Source organism: Panthera pardus, unplaced genomic scaffold (genome assembly GCF_024362965.1).
Source record: "Panthera pardus isolate Hobbes unplaced genomic scaffold, ASM2436296v1 HiC_scaffold_25, whole genome shotgun sequence".
In the NCBI taxonomy this organism is placed as follows: domain Eukaryota; kingdom Metazoa; phylum Chordata; class Mammalia; order Carnivora; family Felidae; genus Panthera; species Panthera pardus.
The window spans coordinates 20,040,123-20,062,795 of NW_026526821.1; the positions used below are offsets into that span (position 1 = coordinate 20,040,123).

The window sequence follows — 22,673 nt, forward strand, 5'->3', positions numbered from 1 at the left end:
AGGACTATTAAGGATTTGGGGATGAAGAGAGGAATCTAAGATGTATGTATTCAATCAACCAAATCAGTGAACATACCCATTGTGCTAGAGACTGTGGTGTGCCTAGGGGACACGGGTGGTATTTAAGTTTTGCTGTCTAGAAATTTGGTCTCTAGTGAACAACACAGTAACGATCGACACCTATGAGTACATAAATAAAGTACTCTGTTCTCTAAGAATAAGCCTCTTATGTGGTTAACTCACTCAGTCTTCACATCTACTCCGTGAAGTAGGGTCTAATACTACATCTAATAATAGACACCCTCTACCCAGACGTTAAAATGCTTATATTGAATTTTAGTTGCTTTAAGTGATTTTTCAAGATACAAATATTTTCAGAGAGACTTCCAGTGCCCGTTTTACTCCTTCTTGATCTTGATTTCTACTCTCCGGCCGAGAAGGCAGTCTCACTTCCACGGTCGATGCGTATCTTTCCTATCTTTTTTCTTTCCAAAATAAATATGCTCTGTATATCTACATATATATTAGCTGTGTGTCATATTGTTTTGCATGTTTGCAAAATTTATGCCAATGGTATAATTTTCTTTCATCTTGGTTTATCCACTTAATATTGCCCTTTTGAAATTTATGAATATTGAATCATATAGAAATTGTACATTAATTATAACAGTTACATAGTTTTTTATTGCATTAGTACACACAATTGGTCAATCCATTCCACTGTTACTGGGTATTTGCATTGTTTTCAGTTCTGTATTACAGTAATGCGTCGATGAACACATCTTTATGTGAATTTTCTATGTCATATACCTACAAGTAAGTTTGCTGATTCACTTGATAGGTGCATCCTCAACTTTCCTAGATATTGCCAAATAGTTCCCCCAAATTGTCATACTAATTACACTCCAAATGCCAATGTATGAATGTTCCAGGTCTCCTATAACTTCATGGCACTTAGTGGTGCTAGAAATTTGTCAGTTTGAAGGATGTAAAAATAACTTTTATTGATTTAGAATAGTGTCAGTTGTTTCTACGTGATATTGGCTGATCAATACACACACACATACACACACACACACACACACATATATATTCTTCCTCATGCTATCTTTTTTCTGTTTTTATTTTATATAAAGGAAGGTTGTACTATACAGCTTTAGAAAACAAGAATATTTCTTCCTTAAAAATTAAATTTTTTTAAATGTTTATTTATTTTTGAGAGGGAGAGAGACAGGGTATGAGCAGGGGAGGGGCAGAGAGACAGGGAGACACAGAATCGAAAGCTCTGAGCTGTCAGCACAGAGCCTGATGCAAGGCTCAAACCCACAAACCGCGAGATCATTACCTGAGCCAAAGTCAGACGCTCAACTGACTAAGCCACCCAGGCGTCCCTCTTCCTTAAAATTTTAGTTAGTCACATATAAAACTGTTTTGGTAAGGTAAACAAAGTTAATTAATTATTGATAAGGTATAGCTTATATTTCTTTTTAAGTTAATGCTCATGTAAAGTAGTGTAAAATTTTCTTACTGTCAGTGTATTGTATTTCTGTGGCTATGTCATATTTCAAACAGAATTTCAAGTATTTTGTATTTGTGCAAATTCCTTATGTTTCTTTATTTGTGCTTCCTGTCTCTCTTTTTACTTGCATAGTCTTCCACTCGTCTGTTTTATTAGTAATTCTGAAGAATGAGCTTTGGTTTTGGTACTTCTTTCCCTTGTCTGTTACTTCTCATTTCCTAATTTTCCGCTTTTCTATTATTACTGGCGTCTGTACCGTTTGGGGGAGGATTCAGTCTCCATTCTTTCCAACTTTTTAAATTCAGTGCTAACGGTTATTAATACATCATTTTTCTTATGTTAAAAAATATGCATCACAGTTATGAATTTTCCTCTGAGTACCAGTTTGTCTTCATCTTACAAATGTTGATGTGCTGTACTCTGGATATTTTACTAGTACTTTTATGAAGCAGACTCCCAAACCGTATCGGACAAAACCTTTTCTCGGGTATTTATTACAGTCTTTGGGCAGAGCCTCATCTCATTTTCATTTCATACACGTGTGACGACATTTCCAAATTACATTGGATGTAAAACTTTTGGAATTTGATGGCATTTCCTATGCAACTGAGTAAGATAAAAAATCCCCAGTAAAAATGCCCCGCCATATAGAAGGGTACCATATATAATTACAAAACTTTCTTAGGCAACCAATAGGCTGTAGCAAATTAGAGATACCTTACTAAAATAACTTAGCTAATAGGAAATGTCTGCAGAGAAAATAGAGGTAAAACCTTTCTATGATGTATAAAAGTGGAAAGGATCTTATGGATCACATAGATCATGCTTTATTTTACGTAGGCAGATTGAGTCTCAGAGAGATTGAAAGACTTTCTCAATTTCACAAAATAATGGGTTGGAGATTCAGGCCTAAACACTCTCTGTGTAGTTGTTGCCTTATTGTGATTGCTAATTTTACACCATATTTCCTCCTGCCTTCTGTTCTAAGAAATGAGGATCAACGGGTTTGTACATCTATTGAAAATTCTTTAATGTTACTGTATGACTCCTTCTTTATGGATGGTTTAGTTAGCCACAAAGCCCATTGATAGAACTACAGAAAGAAGGCATAGACATTGAATCCACTTGCTGGAAAAGCACACATATGACAACTTTACTAATTCACTTCCTGCTGACCCCTGCAATGTCTTCTGCGTTTTCTAAACCTCGAGTCCCCTTCCCGCGATTCTCTTCCATTCTATTCATTGCTTTTCTTTCTCATTCATGAGGCTTAACTTTAAACATCACCTTGGGGAGGGTTTTCCTGACAAGATCATCTAAAGGAGGCTCCACACCTACTCTCCATTATTCTCTCCCTTAATCTTGCAAACGTTGTACTCCTTCCTCATAACACCCTACGTGGAATTATTTTATTGATTAACTAGTTTATGTATTTGTCTCTATTTCCCATTTAAATGTATATTTCGTGTCTAGATCCAGTGCATGGCACAGTTCTGGTCATTGTAGGTTCTCAGCGGAAGCTAGAGGCTTGTTTAAATAAATATAAAAATCTTCAATAGGCGTTTAATGAGTAGAGGTGATATCAGTGGAATATTTGCCAAAAAATGAGGTGTTATATTTAGGTGACATCCCTAAACTAAATTAGGGAAACATATGAGAGTTCTGGTAATGATCATTATACCTCCAGGACAAAGACTTTTAAAATAATGATGGATAATTTCATTTCCAGTAATTATGGACTAAGTTATTTGGACAAATTTCTTTTTTTTAACCCTCAGGAAAAATAAAATAGCTGAGTGAAATATAAATACTATCTTTTAAAAGCATCAAAGAGCTAACAAGATAGTGACTAATTACTTGGTAGAGAGCTGTAAGATTTTGGGAATCCAGGGATGGATTCTACCAGTAGAGGCTTTTGCCCTCATCATATTCAGATACAGGGAGGTAACAGACAGGTTGGGCTGTCAGCTGAAGAGATAAAAGTCTGATTGCAGATTCTGTCAAGAGGCAAGATTTGGTGAGCTTCCTACCACTCTGGGCTGAAACTCTAAGGGCTCTAGCTTGAGAGTAAAGGTGACAGTTTTGTATCATTTTACTCTCCAGAAAATCTCAGCATTAAACTAGGCTAAAATGGTCAAAAATAGTATGCCCCAGATTCTGGCAAAAGTAGATGAAAATCTTCAATTCAGGAAGACAACTTTAATCATGTCTCAAATTATTAATAAAAGTCCGCTTTCAAAAACAATGCCTAGCACACAATCAGAGATAATTAGACACACAAAGAATGAAATGCCATAAGAGAAAGAAACAGTAAAAATAATTCTGCTTAGAAACAGACACCGTGGAGTCCAAATAATAGAATTATTGGACAACTAGATAGACTATATGCAACATTTCTGCTTACTATGTTCAGTGAGATAAAAGTCAAGCTTCAAAATATTAGCAGAAAACTAGAAACCATAAAAACTTATACCGTAGATTAAAAAAAAAAACCCAATACGCATTCTAGAACTAAAAAAGAAAAAAAAAACCTGAATAAATAAGTTTAACAGCAGCTTAGACAGAGTTGAAGAGAGAATCGTTAAACAAGAAGATAGGTCAGAAGTCTGCAAAATGAGGCATAGAAAGAAAACAAAAGGTATAAAATATAGAATAACAGACAATAGATACAGAGTGGTGGTGTCCATCAGAAACCTCTTCAATGATAAATTCTTCTATATTTGTCCAATACGGTACCACTAGACACACGAGGCTCTGGAGTACTTGAAATGTGGTTCTTGAGACTGAAGAACTGACTTTTAAATTGTATGCAATTTTAGTTAAACTTAAATTTATAGAACCACTTAGGCTAGAGACTAATGTAATGAACAGTGCTGAAATAGAGGACGCATATAGAAAGTTTAAAATAATATCACTTCTTGGCCTTTTGACTAAGATCAAGTGTAGAAAGTTTAAAATATGTGTAGTAGGAGTACCAGAAACAAAAGAGAGAGGAAATGAAGCAGAGGCAATATTTGAAGAGGTAATGGTTCAAAAGTTTTCAGAACTGATGAAAGACACTAATCCAAAAACTCAAGAAATTCATAAAATCTCAAGAAGGAATTAAAAAAAATTATTTTAGGCATGCCTTAGTGATTTTGAAGTAAACCAAATGCAAAGAGAAAAAAAATAAGAGAAGGCAGAGAAAAAAAAAAAAGATTCCCTTCAAACAAAGAGCATTTAAACTGAGTTGACATCTCAACAGCTACAATGGAAGCCAGACAACAGTGAGATGATATATTCAATGTGCCGAAAGAAAATAACTATCCTATCCTAGAACTCCATACCCAGAGAAAGTATCTTTCAAGAAGGTAAAATAAAGGCATTTAAGACCTAGAAAAACAAAGACAGTTTAGCACTAGCAGATGCTGCCAGTGGAAATTATAAAATGATTCCAGATGGGAGGTAAAACATGAAAGAAACAAGAACAAAGAAAATAATAAATACGTGGGTAAATTATAAGAAAAAATGTGATACGAAACACAAACAATAACTTATTGTGGGCTTTTTTTTTCCTTTCTCTCTTTCTCTCTCTCAACAATTTAACATCGCACTTCACATTTTATGTTAAAATTATTTACCACTACTACTGGACTTCTTGCTGTTTTGGGTCAGAGACCTTTATTAAAGTGTTTAATGAGGCTCTACAGCATTAATGTTTGTTGTGAGACAAACGGATGAATGAATGGAGCAAAGGAAGTTATTTCTTTATTCTCTGGTAATGTGGCAAGCATATTAAAAAGCAATGAACTTCACAGAGTGACTACTGAGTAGCCGAGTTTCAAAATCATCATGGGTGGCACTTGAACCTTTCCAAATACTATCATAGACTTGATGTTTCTGAAATATGAGTCTTAACAATAAAGTTTTCTGGAGTCAATTCCGGAGAGCCCATTCCAGCTTTTGGCTTTAATCAAGCTACCTCAACTCCCTAATCTTTATTTTCTTTATCTTTGACCCATTTTGCATCGTGGTTAGTGTGCATAAAACCACATTTGGATCCTTTTCATTAACTTCCCTGAAATGTTACGCACTCCTTGGCAGTGTACTCGGAGATACTTTCTTTGACTTCATTTTCATTGTTGTTTCCTTTCCAATGGTTTCAGTACTTCCTCAGGAATACAGTTAAGTCTACAAGTTGTATCCTGTTTCCTCCTCTCTCCCTTTGTCCTTTCCATCTTCAGTCTTAGAGAACTTCTCAAATCGTGCTTCCTGTCCGCATCTTAAGCTCAAGCCCTTTTGCTTCTGTTCTTTGCTGCCTTGACTGGAGACTTCATTGTCATAGTCCTTGAAATCTTCCCTCGTCTCCTCCTTTTGTTTTTCCCGTCTAATTTTGTTAATACCTTTCCTGACAGATTATTTTGTAGACATACCCTTGTATCTGATTAAATGGCTTTAAAGTGTTTTGTAGTTTGCTCATTCCTGAAGGAGAGGAAATTTGTCATGATCTGGTAATTGTCAACCAACTGGGTGTATAATCCCCATTTGGAGGAAAATTTATTTCTGGGTGTTGTGGTAGATTAGCTCGTTGTTCAGTCCCTCACCCTCTTTCATGGGAAGCGTATCCTTCCCTACCTCAGAGGGCAAGTTAATTGCCCACCTAGACCACTTTTCTTTCCTTTTTTAATTTTTTTAATTTTTTTTTTAACATTTATTTATTTTTGAGACAGAGACAGAGCATGAACGGGGGAGGGGCAGAGAGAGAGGGAGACACAGAATCGGAAGCAGGCTCCATCCAGGCTCTGAGCCATCAGCCCAGAGCCCGACGCGGGGCTCGAACTCACGGACCGCGAGATCGCAACCTGAGCCGAAGTTGGACGCTTAACTGACTGAGCCACCCAGGCGCCCCAACCACTTTTCAATATCTAGTCAGCATTCAAATAATTGGGTACTGCTGTACAGGAGGTGGCTTCTTCCACTCCAGTGGATACTCTAAGAGATAAATGTGTGACCAACCGCCGTCTGTATTACGTATCATATTGCTGCCGGGAGTCTTCCTATCGACTTCCTGCCAAAGCCGCGTACTTCTGCAGCACACCTCAGCAATGCGCCCTCATAGCTCCCCTTTTTCCCAGTTTTCCAATTGTTTCCAGGAAGTCAAAGTCTTCAGAAGTTGTGATAAGAAAATAAAAGTACTCTGCCTCAGAAAGTTAGGAGTCATAAAGTAGAGAGGAATTCCCTAATTTGCTTCTCGATTCAGACTTTTCTGGGTGAGTTTTCCGTTTCCACTCGTAAGCCAAGGGTCCACCCCTGTTGAGGTTTCTCACCCCAAGCCCGTTAGAATTACAGGCCCTTGAATTTCTCTTCTGTGAGTTTTGGTCCTGTTGTGAACCTGGCTGTTCTGCACATGCACCTGTGTTTCTTGTGACTGGACTAGGAGAACTGAGTCCAGAACTCCCAGTCAGATGCCATTTTAAATTCAGGATGGTGCCTCTACGTCTAACTAGTAAAATGTGCCTGTCTCCTAGAATATTCTGTATTTTAGACTCCTCCCTGGGTCGATGTTCCTTTTTTCCTTGTTATTGTAAATTGTTGAAGTCTGACTCTGTTTGTGAGTGTTCAGACTTTTAAAAATGAAATTTGGATTAAAGACAGGATTTTGGAATCCGTAGCCCTCTTGTGCTCCCGAAGATTCGGCCCAGGTTCCCAAGGGAGCATCTTTTCCAACACTTTCTTATGAAAAATTTCAACTATGCAGCAAAGTGGAAAGAATTGCACGGTGAACAGCCTTACGCCTACCATCTATTGTGTCATTAACACTTTACTCACCTTGTCATGTTATCTATCCCTCTATCCATCAATTAATTCATCCCAGTTTTGGATACATTTCAAAGTAAATTGTAGACACTAATATACGCCCTCCTAAGTACTTCAGCATGTGTATTATTGGGAAGAGATCATTATTTGTTTACAATTCTTTTTCTTTTTTTGTGTGAAATTTACATGTCATGGAACATGTAAATCAAGTACGATGTACTTTCGCTGAGTTTTGCAAATGCATACAAGAAAGTACCCTCTTGCCCCTTAACAAGGGCACATTTTTAGCATATAATAATCCAATCAAAATAGAATAGGGGCAGTTTCCATCAGAAGGATCCGCAGAATAACTCAGTCCCCACATTACCTTTGTGTGCCAGCAGAAAGGGAACTCTTCCTTGCAATTTCTTAGCCTTTGTACTTTTGTCATAGAATTTAGTATTCAGGAGCATGGAGGAAAAAGAACCAAATAGAGACAGAAAAAAACCATGTCATCATTAAAAATAAACAGACACAAATATGTCAGAGGGCAGAGGCAGGCATTTCATTGTGCAAGTGATTTATGGGGGAAGCTAATTTTAAACAAGCTTAGGCTGTGCGGTGCCTCACAGCCAAACAAACAGGCAAAGCGCCCTTCCGACAGCAGCCCGGAGCTGCTGATCTCCTCAAGAAGTAATCTCATTTCCTCGGTGGTGTCAAAGGCAGTAAGTCAAAGTCTTTTTGTTTTGTTTGCCGTCTGAGAAAACCCTGGTCCAGTCACTGAACGCAGACCCCGTTAACGCCACAGAGTAATGAGGATTAAGGCTATGAGACCATGGCCTACCCCCCAAGAGAAAAAACCACCAAACACCACACAGATACATTAACAACAATTAAAGCAGAGGACTTCCCTCTGTTGCTTCCGCGCTGTGGGCTTCTTTTCCTTAAAAATGGCACTTGAGTGTGAGATACAGACAGGATAGCTACCGGCGAAATTTGTGCACGGCACCGTGGCCTGGGTACCCGTGTCTAGCGTGGAACAGCGGTCGGGCAGGACTGTGATGCGAGTGGGGTGGCAGCCAGGTAGTGTGTGTGTCTCTCTCTTTCAAGAATAAAAATAAACATTAAAAAAAAAAGTCTAGGGAGAGATTGGGAAGACCCAGTAAGGGAACTAGATTGTTTCCGCTGGACGCGGTCAACAGGGCTGATATTCTAAAGGATTCCAGCAGCCTGTGAGGCGTGCATACTGACAAATGAGAACTGGTTCCACGCAACAGGAATTGGTTCCTGCCGGGTCCTGTTTGGCCAAGTATGGATTCTTACACTCCTGAATAGTGGGAGGTCGGGGGGCTGCGTGGGGGTGCTGGAAGGTGAGGGCATTAGCAGAGAGTTTGGGGGTTGCTCAGAGCAGAGGCTCTTTATCAGTTGTTGTGGGAGCACTTGACCAAGCCACAGTCGGTATGCCCTCCTGGTGCCTGCCCGCTCACTGGCGGACCTGCCCAGCAGGTGGACAGGGGACCGGGGTTAGGAAGCACCTCTTGGCTGCTGAGTGCCTTCAAACGTGCAGGTTCCCCGTGGAGGAGGTGACAGTCACGTGCGTGGAGAGCGAGAAGTGGCCTTGATCACCTTAAAGGAGCTTTCCCCCTGAAGGTTGCTTAGAAGGGAGATGGGACCACAGTAGAGAGAGTGCGTGGTGGAGTAGAAACAAAAAAATCATGACGTTCTCGGGCTACGGACCTTGGCGGCAGACTGTGTCTGTGGATGACCCCTTCTTGGATTATGTACTGTTTTTAAGTGCGTAAAACTGGATTCATGGAATTGCTAAGGAAACCAATGATACCTAAGTAGAGTTAGCAAAATATTTTTTAAAAAGTAACACATTCAATAGCCAATGCTAGTGTCACTCCTAACAGCTACCATAATTTTCCTAATTTTGAAACAGTGCCAACCATAAACAGCATTTTGTAGTGTCTTTGCAGTCCTGGCGTAACACAAAGCCATCTGCAGTTTCATTGGTGACAAAGTCGTAAGTGCTGATAAAATGGAGTACCTTCGAAATGGAAGGAAAGGCTACGTTTCCATTCGTACGTCCACATGCATAATTGATGGACATGGCCAATTTCAGTCAGGGATTAGTGAAAGTAAGTCCATGAATATTTTTTTATCCCATCCAAGTTGAAGGACCCCTTTGTAGGTAGCTCTGGGTTAAAGGGCCCCCTTTCAAGGCCAGCTGGACAGTGTGTCACCTGTATAAGGACCTGCAAGTGAAAAACACACAGGGGACAGAGTTCATTTTAAGCACCTGCCATGGCCAGAGGAAACCGCCTATAAATATGTGCTTCTCTGCCCCAAGCAGGAGGTTCGGAAGTCAACACCAGTGAGTGGTAGTGGATGAAGGAAGATGGCAGGGTAAGGAGTTAAGAAGTCCCTTTTTCCCTGAAAAGGATTTCCCAGACTGCTTCAGGATCAAGGTGAAAGGCTTTAATTTTGAGTGAAGTTTACCGATTCGGTTATTACACTGCACTGGGCGTATTCACCTCGGAACAGAGACTGTTCTGGACAGCCCAAGTGTCTGGCATTCCTTTCCCAATCTCAGAGGGAAGAGGGGAGCTCTGTGGTCTCCAGGGGTCCGTCCAGTGTCAGGGGGATAGCCTGGCCTCACTGGACAGGGTTGGAAGGACGCTCGTAGGGGAAAATGAAATTGCTTTGTAATGACACTCTTTGAGTCTTGCTAGCTCAGTATACAGTGTCTAGAATTAAAAAATAAATAAATAAAACAGCATGTAAAAATTCTGGCAGATCGCTTATTGTATCACCTTGAGGAAGTTCCTTAACCAATGTGTTTCCCCATCTGTAAGATAGGGCTAACATTGTTATATGGAAATGGCATATGTAACACCAAAAAAAAAAAAAAGAAAAAAAAGATTCAATGTGCTGATATACACAAATATTTAGAATAGTGCCTGGTGCTACCCAAATATTAGCTTTTGTTATTATTAAGTTACTCCGCCTTGCCACTCTCAGTTGCCTTTAGGGAACGCCCACTGAATTGTCGAGATCCGAAAATAAGACCTAGAAACCATAGTCCCAGAATCTCTGTATCTGCCTCTGGGAGGTTGGGTATTTGGGCTCATTCTCCCCTTCCTTCTCCAGCGAGAGAGAAGTCTCAACCATCTGGGTAATTTGTGCACCTCGTGCTTCCCCAGGGTCAACACCTGACCAGCCGTTCCCAGGCAGCCCCCCAGATGGTGGCCTGGGCCTCTCTCCTGTTGTATCAACTCCGAGGAAAGCTTTCCAGAACCCACTACTGGGTTCAGCCATTTCATGAGATGAAACCCTCGGAAGCTATTTACGTGGAAAGTAGTTGTTAAACATCATGGGTAGCTAAGGGCCTTTTCAGTTGCTAAGGGAGGTGTTATGTTTAAATCCAGCAACAACAAACAAAACAGCTGGTGGAAATACCACATCTGATGTGTGCGAATGTTTCTGTTAGTCCTGGTGGAACTGAAAGAGTGTTGGGCTGGGGTCAAGCAATCCTGGACTTAAATACCCCCTATCACTCAGCGGTGGTGTGAAATTCGGTGCCTTTTGTACGTCCCTGAAAGTCTATTTCCTTTTAAATATAGCAAGGATAACCGGTAACGTCTTCCTGGTTGTGAGAATCCCATGAGATAAGGCTTAGGTGTTCAATTCCTATCGATGCATTGCCTTCCCATGGGGGTGGGGGGTGATATTTCTCTGTCAGCCGCAGTTGTCTGTTGCTCTAGAATGAAGCTAAACACAGCCCGACCTCCTTCCTTCTTACCTTACAGATTCAGTAGTCCCTGGAAGTCCTAACACTCTTTAGTATTTCTGGCGAATTCCACATAAGAGGGCAGAAATGCAGAGTCTGTTTTCCTGCGGCTGGCTCAGCATCCCTGGCTCTGACCTCCAAGCATGCAATCTTTATATCCCATCGCTTTATCGGATAGAAACCCTCAACCCCTGCTGGTTTTCCCAAACAACCACAACAGGGCCTCTACCGACTCCTACACTGCATTAATGAGTTACATACATCACTTTGAAAGTGTAGACATCAAGACGGATTAGAAGCTCACTTCCTGGCAGCATGCAAACTCCCTGTTCTTAAATACCCTGGTCACGCTGTCACCACGGAGTGTCCCAGGCCCTCACCCATACAGTCACATATGCTCTCCATTTTGCTGGACCTCCTCCTCTTTGCACCCCTCCCCACCTTTCATCACACCACCTGTTCTTGGAGCTCACTCTCAGTGGTAGAAATAACAGTTATTTCCCTCTCGACTCTGCAGGACAGCTTCCCACAGCTTCCCAAAGGACAGCTTTCGTATCCTAACGTTTGCTGATCTGCCTGCTTGTGGATAGATCTGTCAGCTAGTGCTGAGTAAGAAACCACACCAAACTTCAAGGACTTAAAAATAAACATTGCTCACTAGTCTTTATCAGCCAGGTGGTTCTAGAGATCTAGGCTAGGCTCCACTGATCTTGGCTGGCTTTGCTCATGCGTCGTAGTCAGCGGTTGGTCGCCAAGGGGTTGCTTGATTTAGTGTGGCCTCAACTGCATGACTGACTCAAGGGTGGCTATGGAAAGGAAGGGTTTGGGGTCATGGGTCTAACATCTTCCAGAATGCTAGTCTGGGCTCATTCGCACCGCAGAGCAGGATTTCAAGAGCATGAGAACAAATGTGTACAATCTCTTGAGGCCTAGCCTCAGGACTGGTAGAGTATCGCTTACACCACATCCTAGTAGCCAGAGTGAATGGTAAGACCAGTTCAGATTTAATGGAGGACAGGTAGACTCCACCTCTTGGTGGGAGGAGCCTCAAAGTCCCACGGCAAAGGGAGAGGACACAGGGAGGGGAAGTTTGGGCTATATCTGCAATCATTCTGCTGCACTGTCTCTCATCCACTCCAAGCTGGCTCTTGAAGATATGTTCATGAGGACAACCTCTTCCATGAGAGAAGTGCTGCCCACTACATTAGAGGAAAAATGATTCCACTTCCTTAAGAAAGACAATTGCACAAGTCAGTTTGATCGTTATCTTGGGCCCTGTTTCCAGAAGAGGGAAAGCGGAGACTGGTTGTCTTCCTCTGAGGTAGGGGTAGATGGAGGAAAGCACAAGATTTTAAGAATAAGAGATTTTGTGGAACTGAGAACACTGTTAAAAGGCCCCTAAGGATGAAAGGCCCCGTGATGAACAAAACCTATGGTTTACAGATTTAAAGGATGACCTAAGAGCACTTTGTAGAATTGTGAAGAACCATTGATGTCTTCTATCTCCTTTCTCCTTTGCCTGTTTGCTTGAAGATTAACATAAAAGTAGATATTAAAGGGGCGCCTGGGTGGCTCAGTCGGTTAAGCGTCCGACTCTTGGTTTCTGCCCAGGTCATGATCTCACGGTTCATGAGTTCGAGTCCCAAGTCAGGCTCTGTGCTGACAGTGCAGAGCCTGCTTGGAATTCTCTCTCTGTCCCTCCCCTGCTCACCCCCTCTCTCTCAAAATAAATAAAATAAAATAAAACTTAAAAAAAAGTCGATGTTAAAGATCCATAGACAATAAGGAGCTGATTGGTACGTTGGGGCCTACTGCTTTAAAATTTTTCTGCTAATATCATATATTCCCTGTTTAATAATTGAATTCAAGTTCTATAAAAGTTATTTGAAGTATGGTTACAAATTAGTACAACAGTTTCATAAGCCCTAATAAATAGTCTTAGTGTATTTTATGTAAACTATTAAAAAACTTACGTTGAGACAAAGATCTACCCTTTGGCCTAAGAAATAATTTAAAGCGGACGTAAGCAAATTGGCCCTCTCATAGATTAAAAAAAAAAAAAAAAAAAAAGCAAACTTATCGAGATGCGATTTCACTATAAACTATTCAGCTAAAAACTGACACAGTAATTCAAATTCTGATTATATGTAGGAAATATATCTAAATATGTAAATAAGCTATATGCATACAGATACTATACCCTGAAAATTCATTAGTATGAAAAAGGGTACTATGACACACAATTTAAATCACATTTTGTGATAATTCTAATGTATAACTTTTATTAGACAGGATAAATTGCCCAGAATTAAGGATATACCATGAATTTTGAGACCTCTGTTCATGGCTGTAATGCACCTTCCATTTTTCCATGGTGACAAATAGTTTCCCAAAAAGAATTAAGAAATAAATCCAATCCTACATCATTTCTGGCTTGTTTCTATCATTCATTTATTCATCTGTTTGCTCACTCAATTCTCATTGAGCCCCTACTCTGTGCCAAGCATGGTACTATTTATATTTATATTTATGTTTATGTTTATGTTTATATTTATATATAAAGTGCTTTAGTTCATCATTTAAAAACTGAAATTTAGGTATTTCTCCATCTTAGAGGTAAAGAAATAAAGGCTTAGAATGTTTAAATAACTTACCTGGTAACTAACCTACCCAGGATGCTACTTTAGATATTGCTGTTTTTACAAACTGAGTTTTAATCGTAAGCTCATGGAAAAAGAGCTTACGTTTACATTGTGTACATATGTACTATGTCATATCAAATGTGTTATATGTAAAATTGAGAGAATAGCCAGGCCCCTCTATAGCCAGGAACGTTTTCCAGTACTCACTGAGTGTACTCATATAAGAGCTATTTTGTTATCAATGAGTGATAACAGAAAATTACTGAAAATTTGTAATTGGTGCCTGAGTCAAATCTGTAGCAAAGGTTCCTTGGAAACGTACACTTTAGTGTAAATACCTTGGCCTGAGCTTTAGTTTTCCATTAAAAACTAAACTTCAGTGGTCTGCATTCCAGCTCAGTTTATGGGTGCCAGTTCAAGAATCTGTTCCCCGTTCATGGCAATCAGTAGACATTCCATAACGGCTTGCTGGATACAAGAGAATCCATGGAAGGTTTAATTAACTCTAACATTGTTAGGTTCCAATATCTACTTATCTGCGTGTGTGTGCGTGTGTGGTCCAAGTTCTAATATCCAATATCTGTGCTTTCAAAACTGTTAATATTACCACTTCTGACTTATGTTGTATCTTATTGCCATTGTAGTAATATTCTTTGAAGTTTAAAGTCCACTCAGTAAGAAAAAAAAAAAAAAAAGGGCGCCTGGGTGGCTCAGTCGGTTAAGCGTCCAACTTCGGCTCAGGTCATAATCTCACGGTTCATGAGTTCGAGCCCCGTGTCGGGCTCTGTGCTGACGGCTCAGAGCCTGGAGCCTGCTTCGGATTCTGTGTCTCCTTCTCTCTCTGCCCCTCCCCTGCTCATGCTCTCTCAATAATAAATAAACGTTAAAAAAAAAAAAATAAAGTCCACTCAGTAAACTTCCCAGATTTATGGTATGTGAGATTTCCATATTAAAAAAAAAAGTGTCATGTTTATTTATTTTGAGAGAGAGAGAGCATGAGCAGGGAGGGGCAGGCAGAGAGGGAGAGTGAGAATTCCAAGCAGGCTCTGCACTGTTCGTGCAGAGCCCAATGCGGGGCTTAAACCCGTGAACCGTGAGATCATGACCTGAGCCAAAAATCAATAGTCAGGTGCTTAAGTGACTGAGCCATCCGGGTGTCCCATATTTTTAACCCCATTTTTCTTTTTATCCCTTATAGTTATCTCTGTTTGGTAATCCTGCATTTGATGTTAAGATACCCTCCCTGGTATTCCTCCCTTGGACAGACATTATTTGGCCAGATAATGAGAAGATTTCTCACTTAAGTCCCGAGACATTATCATATTGGCAAATCAAGGTCTGGGGAGTAAATTAATTCAGTCTAATCAGAGATAACTGTTTCTCAAGGGAGAGACCCAGACTCCCCAACACATCAGCAGATCCGGTGAAGAAGTGGCAGGAGCCAGTGGGACGTCAGAAAACCCTGAGGCTCCCACCAGCCTTTCGGAGATGATTCTGCCATCTGTAAGTGAAGGGGTGCCCATCTACTCTCCTCTCTTCTTCAAACACAGACACGAAGGATGGTTCTCCCCACTCTGCTTCCATTTCAATGCATCAGTATGTTTGAAGCAAGGCTAATTATTCCAATTATTCACAGTACTGTCTCCTTCACCGGGTGCCTATTGAGGGGAGGAAGCATGTTTTCTCTCCATCAGTGTCTCAATCCTAGCCAATGACCAGGCACTCAGTTTATTTAAAAAAAAAAAAAAAAGGGGCGCCTGGGTGGCGCAGTCGGTTGGGCGTCCAACTTCAGCCAGGTCACGATCTCGCGGTCCATGAGTTCGAGCCCCGCGTCAGGCTCTGGGCTGATGGCTCAGAGCCTGGAGCCTGTTTCCGATTCTGTGTCTCCCTCTCTCTCTGCCCCTCCCCCATTCATGCTCTGTCTCTCTCTGTCCCAAAAATAAATAAATGTTGAAAAAAAAAAAAAATTAAAAAAAAAAAAAAAAAGTTTGTAGAAAGAGTACATGACTTTATGTCAGAAGTCTCACGAAATATCCCCATGAATTTCATCTCCTTGACCATGATTTGGTTATATGTCCCACTGAGCCAATCAGTGATAAAGAAAAAAAAAAAAAACTTAATGATGTAAGCCAATCTAGGCCCATATCTACAGTTGAGGATGGGGCCCATCCCTATCTCATGACAAAGGTGAGAATGGAAAAGGGGCTAATTCCCCAAAGTAAAATCGAGACACTGTAGGTAGTGAGAGCGAACTGGATGAGGAGGAGGCGAATAGCAACCATGTAACCCGGTGGGTTACAAGAGAAGTGTGGTGCTAATAGACTCACTCAGGTATGCATACTTCTGGAACATCTGATTTTGCTGCCAGATGAAATCTGCGTGCTCCAAACTGCTATCATCTGACCTCCGTCGTCCCCTGTTTTGCAAAACTTAGTTTTACGTAGGTAAGCGTTTCCCATAAATCACAGTTCCTAAGCAAGTTTACATCGGTTATTATAATGTGCAAGAGGCTGTGCTTACTTAGCTTGTCTCTGGTCTGCATGTGGCCTGGGGTTCCATCTTTGCGGATGAGTGCAGGCCCCTGTTCTGTATGATCTTCTCCTCCTCAGCCTGTTTCTTGCTCTGGTCCGTTCCTGGCCCTTGTCCTCTCGCGTGACCATCCCCTAAACACCAGTGCCCCACTGTTAAGGATTCACGTCAAGACCTTGGGATGTAGTCCCAAATTTATCTGTGACTATCCCTGACTCCCTGCCTCAATATAATAGGAAATCTTTCTATCAACCTTATTAGGGTGCCATAAGATACAGAAATGGTATTCAAGATTCTAATTTGTTAATCATATTAAGTTAAACTGATCCGTGTGGAATTTAAATATTAAGAATTCTTTTTTTTTTATTTGTTTATTTCAAGAGGGGCAATAGGGCGAGGGGCAGAGAGAGAGAATCCCAAGCGGGCTCTGCGCTGTCCACAGAGCCTGACGTGGGGCTCGATCTCACGAACCATGAGATCATGATCTGAGCCGCTTAACCAACTGAGCCAGCCAGGTACCCCAAGAACTCTTTAAATGCAAATCTTACTGTTTGTAATCTAACATCAGTATATCCCCGGGGTTCATGGTACGTATCAAGGGTATTGAAAGTAGGAGTGTTACCATTGGCAATAGCACAATGGGAAGGCAGGATAAGAAGTGAAGAATCTGACAAAGTTTGGGGAATTTCCTTGGAAGATGACAAAGGAGCAATTTAAAAATGCAGTCTGTCAGCTCCATATGATCAATCTTTTGAGACTGTATCACAAAGTCAAGGTGGTAATGGCATGGGGTGAGTCTGCCGATCAGGATAGAGATTGTATTGGCGAGGATTCCCAAGAGGCTTTGAAGAAGGATATGTGGAGGCCATATTTTCAGTCTTTGAGTCTGATTCTTTGGGCATGAAGCCTTGGTAAACATACGCTTCATGGGAACTTAGGGGGATCATTTACCCTTAGGAATAAAGCGTCTATGGACAAAACCCTGTTTCTCAGGGTAAGATGTGGTTTTGAACATCCTGGAAAAATACACCTACACCTGATTCATTGGAGCAACCCTGGCCAGGATAGGGTTTCAGCTTGGCTTGAGCTGGCAGCCCAGATGTTCCCTCAGAACGCAGCTTATCCCCGTGGCTCTAGGGGGGTCACTCACCATGCCCCATGATCCCAACAAAACCTTCTTTGTGAAGTGGGAAGGGAGGGTCAGGTTGCGTTCCCAGCCCAGCTGCCAATCCCTCCCAGTTTGGGACTCTTTCTGTCCTCCCCGGGGCTCCATCAAAAGTTTAGCAGAAACATTTGACTCTAGGCATCGGCTGTGTCAGAAGCCTGACAGCTTGTTTATATATATATTTTGTTACACTTCAGCACGGGTATGGTTTTAGGGGAGAAAAAAGAAATAAAATGAAAAGTCTAGAAGTTGGCTTTGCTTTGTGATTCTTTCTGTATTTTTGTTTCAGTCCTAGCCAATGCATAGCCATCAGGCAACTTTCTTATATTCTCCAAAGAGTGACTTATGTGAGTAGCCCATAGAGAAGATTAGAGGGCACAGGGAGGGACCTTGGTACTCAGGGAAAGTTCTTCCTCCAAGCTTTACCTCAGATCCTGACTCAAGAAGTGTAAGAGGGAATATTTGCAGCGTCTTTCCCTCCCTCTGATGGTTGATTAAAATAGAACCTGATGTGAGCCGGGCTGTAGTAATAAACTACAAAGTCACAACAATAAAAGCGGCACTATCTGTCCCTCTCTGCCCGATCTCTGTCTCTTGGGTCACTTAAACCTCAGGGAGTGTATCAGTGAGACATTGCAGCATAACAAACTACTCAGAAATTCAGTGGCTTAAAACTAGCATTATCATTCACCAGTCTCTGGGTCAGCAGGTCGTTCTGGTTTCCTCTGTGCTCACTTGTTATATCAGTGGTCAGCTATGTGTCAGGTAGGCAGCTGTGCTCATCCTGGCTGCACTGTTACATGCGTTGGGGAGTTCAGCTAGCTGCAGTTGGTCCAGACGGACTTTGGATAGGGCAGCTGGGCTTTTCTCGGGCTTACTCCTCCTCCAGCAGCGTAGTCCAGGCTTCTTCACAAAGTGGTAGTATGTTTGAGAGCATGTGGAAGAAGAGTGTCCGACCTCTTGAGGATTCGGCTCAGATGTAGCATACTGTCACGGCATTTTCTTTTCTTTTCTTTTTTTAAGTTTATTTACGTTGAGAGAGAGAGAGCGACAGAGAGCACAAGAGTGCACAAGTGTGGGGAGGGGAGGAGACAAAGAGAGGGAGAGAAAGAATCCCAAGCAGGCTCCACTCTGTCAGCACAGAGCCCCATGCAGGGCTTGAACTCATGAACCGTGAGATCGTGACCCCAGCTGAAATCAAGAGCTGGATGCTTAACCGACTGAGCCGCCCAGGTGCCCCATTTCCAGCGTTTTCTATTGGTCAAAGATTAACACAAAACCAAGCCCACAGTCTTCTAGGAAACCACATCCTAAGGGCACGAGATAGGGGAACATGAAAAATTATGGTCACAATGCTGCCTGACCTTGGAAAGTTGGAAAGATTAAGAATCTTAATTTCTACTTCCTGCCTGTCGTGGACTGAATGTTTGTATCTTCCCAAATTTACGTGTTGAACCCCTGTGCCCCAAAGTGGCAAATTAGGAGGTGGGGACTTTGGGAGATATTTACAATTAGATGAGGTACTGAAGGTAGTGAAGCCCTCACGAATGGGACTGATGTCCTTATATGAGTCACGAAAGAGCCTGCTTCCCCTCTCTCTTCTCCGCCACGTGAGGATACAAGACGTTGGCAGTGTAGGCCCAGAAGCAGGCCCTCACCAGAACTCGATGTGCTGGCGCCTCGATCTTGAATTTGCAGCCTCCAGAACTGCAAGAAGTAAATTTCCGTTATTAGCGAGCCACCCAATCTGTATGGTGCTTTGCTATTGCTGCCTGGACGGGATGTGACATTGTCCTGGAATTGAGTAGATAAGTGCAAACTGGAAAGAGAGAGGAGGCCCAGCTTCGCTAGCTCATAATGTATTTTGGTTCACATTTGGCCTTCTGTGCATTGATTCATTGGTCAGAATCCATTAACAGAAGTGAGTGATTAGGCTTGTCCTAACCTCCACTACTTAGAAAGAAAAATGATCAGAACACCCCTCAGCGGTTCCCCTCTCTCACCTGGATGGTTGCTGACACCCCCACCTCCAGTTTTTCTTGTCTTTGTTCTTGTGGTTGGCTTCCTCCCATGGAGACCATGTAATCCTGTCCTAGAGCTCCTTCCTTGTCAAAGTTGCCCGTTTACTTATGAACTGTCCCCATTAGACTATAAGCTCTGTGCCAACTGGGACTATATTGGTAGGTTTGCCACTGTTTTCCCCAGCAACTAGAAAAGTATCTATGTTGCATGTAGCAAGTTCTCCATAAAAAATTGGCAAATCCCAAATGAATGAATACAAGAATGAGTGAGTAATTAATTACAGGTGCTATTGAGTTTGGTTGTCTCACATGCTTCCAATGGGATTGGAAGCTACATGCATGCAAGGCGGGCAGGATTGCCCGTATTAAGGAGTCAAAATTATAGTAATTGTGTTCCCTAGCATGCCTCAAACACACAGGCTACGCAAATCAAAGAGCTCAGAGATCTCTGATGATAGTTTTTAAATAAATAATCAGTGCCTATGACCTAATAGAAGGGGGTTGTATTCTAGAATATTTGAGATTAAGGAGGACTCATAAAAGTTTTATTTCAAGTCTAACACTACTTCTCTATGTGGAAGCATAATTCCAAAAATCAGAAGGTACTTGTCACCTTTACCAGAGAGTCAGCCAAGGTTTTAAAATTCTATCTGATCTCTCCTCTGCCCTCTGGGTCCCCCTCTGAGCAGTGGGTTCCCTAGGGCATCAGTGGCTAAATGCTCATCGTCCCTTCATTTTCATTCCAAAAGGAGGAGATCATGGGTTTTTCTAGATCATTCATACAATCTTTATTCAGGGATCTGTTCGGACACTCAAGTCTCTTGTGTCCTACTTCATTTATTCAATAGTCTCTTAACTTGAGTGAATTCTATGGGAAGTGAGGAAGGTAGGGAGACCCAGAGTGGGGCAGAACTCTGCCTGGTGTTCAGGAGGGCAATCTATGCCAGGCCAGCTTTTGTTTCCAGAGCTTTAGTCTATATCTGGTTCATCAGAGCCTGGCTCTGTGAGGCAGATATGCTAGAGCACCAGTTCTCAAACTTCAGGATGAGTAAGAGTAACCAAGGGACATTTAAAATCTGTAATTCCTGTGCCCTCATTCCAGAAATTCTGTTTCAGGAGACCTTGAATAAAGCCGGTGATTGGCATTTAACCAAGGCTTTTCTGATGCTCTGACCCTGTGTTGAAAAATACCGGTAAAAGGAATTCAACCAGAGTATTACTTAGTCAGTTGAAAAAAAAAAATCTTTTACAGTATAGTGTTATTTCCATGTAAATTTGATTGAGATAAGCAGTCAGGGGGGTAAATTTCGGTTTTCCATAAGCTTTTAATTTGTAACCCTGATGTTATAAATTCCTAAATTTTCATTCATTTGGAAAGTGAACAAACTAAAAATGTAGGACATTTGACATATTTGATGTTTCCCATATTTTTTTTATTTAAAGTAAGTTATGATGGCTTTATTCACTACTTACCTTAGTTTGATCAATGTTTTCAACATTTTCTGAACACACAGCGTTGTTTCTCACACTCTTCTGGCCAGGGGATCCAGGGAGAGTCAGAGAAAACGTTTGCCGTAATGGTGATGCTGTCACGGGAATTATGTACTCATAGGCGGCATCGGCAAAAGTGTGCAATTTGGGCTGGACCTCTGGCCTCGGCAACTATTCCGTGATGGTGTCGGCTGTGAGTGTCTCAGGAGGACGTCTCATGAGCATGTCCTTGGGAAGAAATCGGGTACAGCCAAGTGGGCCACTAGGAGTTTTTCTTTTGCAGACGGATCTGGTGACTTTTCTGGAAGAGAGTGAAAGCTTTACATTTTGGCTCCCATGTCAAATAACTTCACATAAAAGAGGCCAAACGCACCAGAGAGTGAAGGAGAGTCCAGGTGGATGGGGCCTCATTTTGCTGGGGGACAGATCTGAGATGTCCAGGGTCAGTGCTAAATTTGTGGTTCACTAATAAAGGGGGAGGACGCTTATAAGATGTCCTTGCCAGCCCCACCCCCGCCCACTGCCGGTATGTATGTTGGCCAACAAAGATTTGTAGGGAACGGAGGGTAAAATGGAAGAAATGTGAAAAAGTTTCCTGAAAGGAGGCGATCTGCAGTACAGTTGAGAAGAACAAAGGCTCTGTACTCAGGTGGCCTGGCTTCGTGTCTACAAATGAGCTGTGTGGCCCTGGGCAAGTCTTTTAAGGCTGACATGCTTCTGTTCCAGAACCTGTCAAGTGAGTGGATAGTGTTGTTGGTCCCAGACAAGATCTGATATCAGAGTGCTCAGCATAGAGTGAACATGCGATACATACGAGCTATTTTTATTAGCAGCATTAATGGTGCTATGTTATTAATAACCTGCTATTCATATTATGATATTAATGTAGTAGAACGTTAATAATAGCACTAAAGGTGATATGTACATAGGGTATCCTGGAGAGGAGTCCTTGAAACCGAAACATCACTATCTTGCCAGACTCAGCCTGAGCAGCTAGAGGAATGTTTCTCTGTTTATTTGGGGGGAGGAAAGATGTCCATATGTAGAGCACCAAACCTTGCTCCTTCTGACCAGGGGGGGTTAGTAGAGCTCTTCAGAACTGCCTACCTCCCATTCAACAACACCGGCATCGTCTTTAACCAACAGCAACACCTGCCACTCCGGCAGGGAAGATGTTCTTCACCTCCAAGCGTCTGGTCCAGATTGGTCCAGAAAGCATCCTGGTTGGGATTCTTTGGAATTTGTAGAATAAGATGTGTTTTTCTGCCCCCCTCCAATTGTCCTTATGATTATTATACAGGGTGTCATAAAGGGAGAGGGCAGGAGATGATTTTAAATGTTTCAAACTTTTTTAAAATCAGCAATTTCCAGAGCTGGCAACATTTTTGTGAGGTTGACCCATTCTTAGGGTGATGTTGTTTTGAAAATAAATGTAAGTGTTTCTGGAAAACAACCTGACAATACGTAACAGAAGCCACAAAATATAAGCGTTCTTTTATTCAGTCATTCTTAGTGGAATTTATCGTGAGGAGATAATCCACCACAACTAATGCTTGGATTCACAAAGAACATGTGCGTGCTAGACACAACCTAAAAATTTGACAATAAGAGAATGGTTAAATCGGTGTTGGAATTTCCAGTCCTTGTATGTGTTGATTAAAAAATGGTCACTCAGAAGTCTTTGGTAAACACGAAAAATGTCAACTCTGAAGTTGAATGAAAGAAAAAGGTAATAAAA

General features: G+C 41.6%; 1 long non-coding RNA gene across 1 annotated transcript in view; it reads left to right on the top strand.

Annotated features, from left to right (window-relative positions):
• Nucleotides 1-15,119: 15,119 nt before the first annotated feature.
• The window catches only part of LOC128773469 (uncharacterized), a 92,909-nt gene continuing 85,355 nt past the window's right edge, over nucleotides 15,120-22,673 (top strand). Inside the window, exon 1 of the long non-coding RNA XR_008417724.1 lies at nucleotides 15,120-15,232. This is a non-coding gene — a long non-coding RNA (uncharacterized LOC128773469). The remainder of the gene's footprint in view (nucleotides 15,233-22,673) is intronic.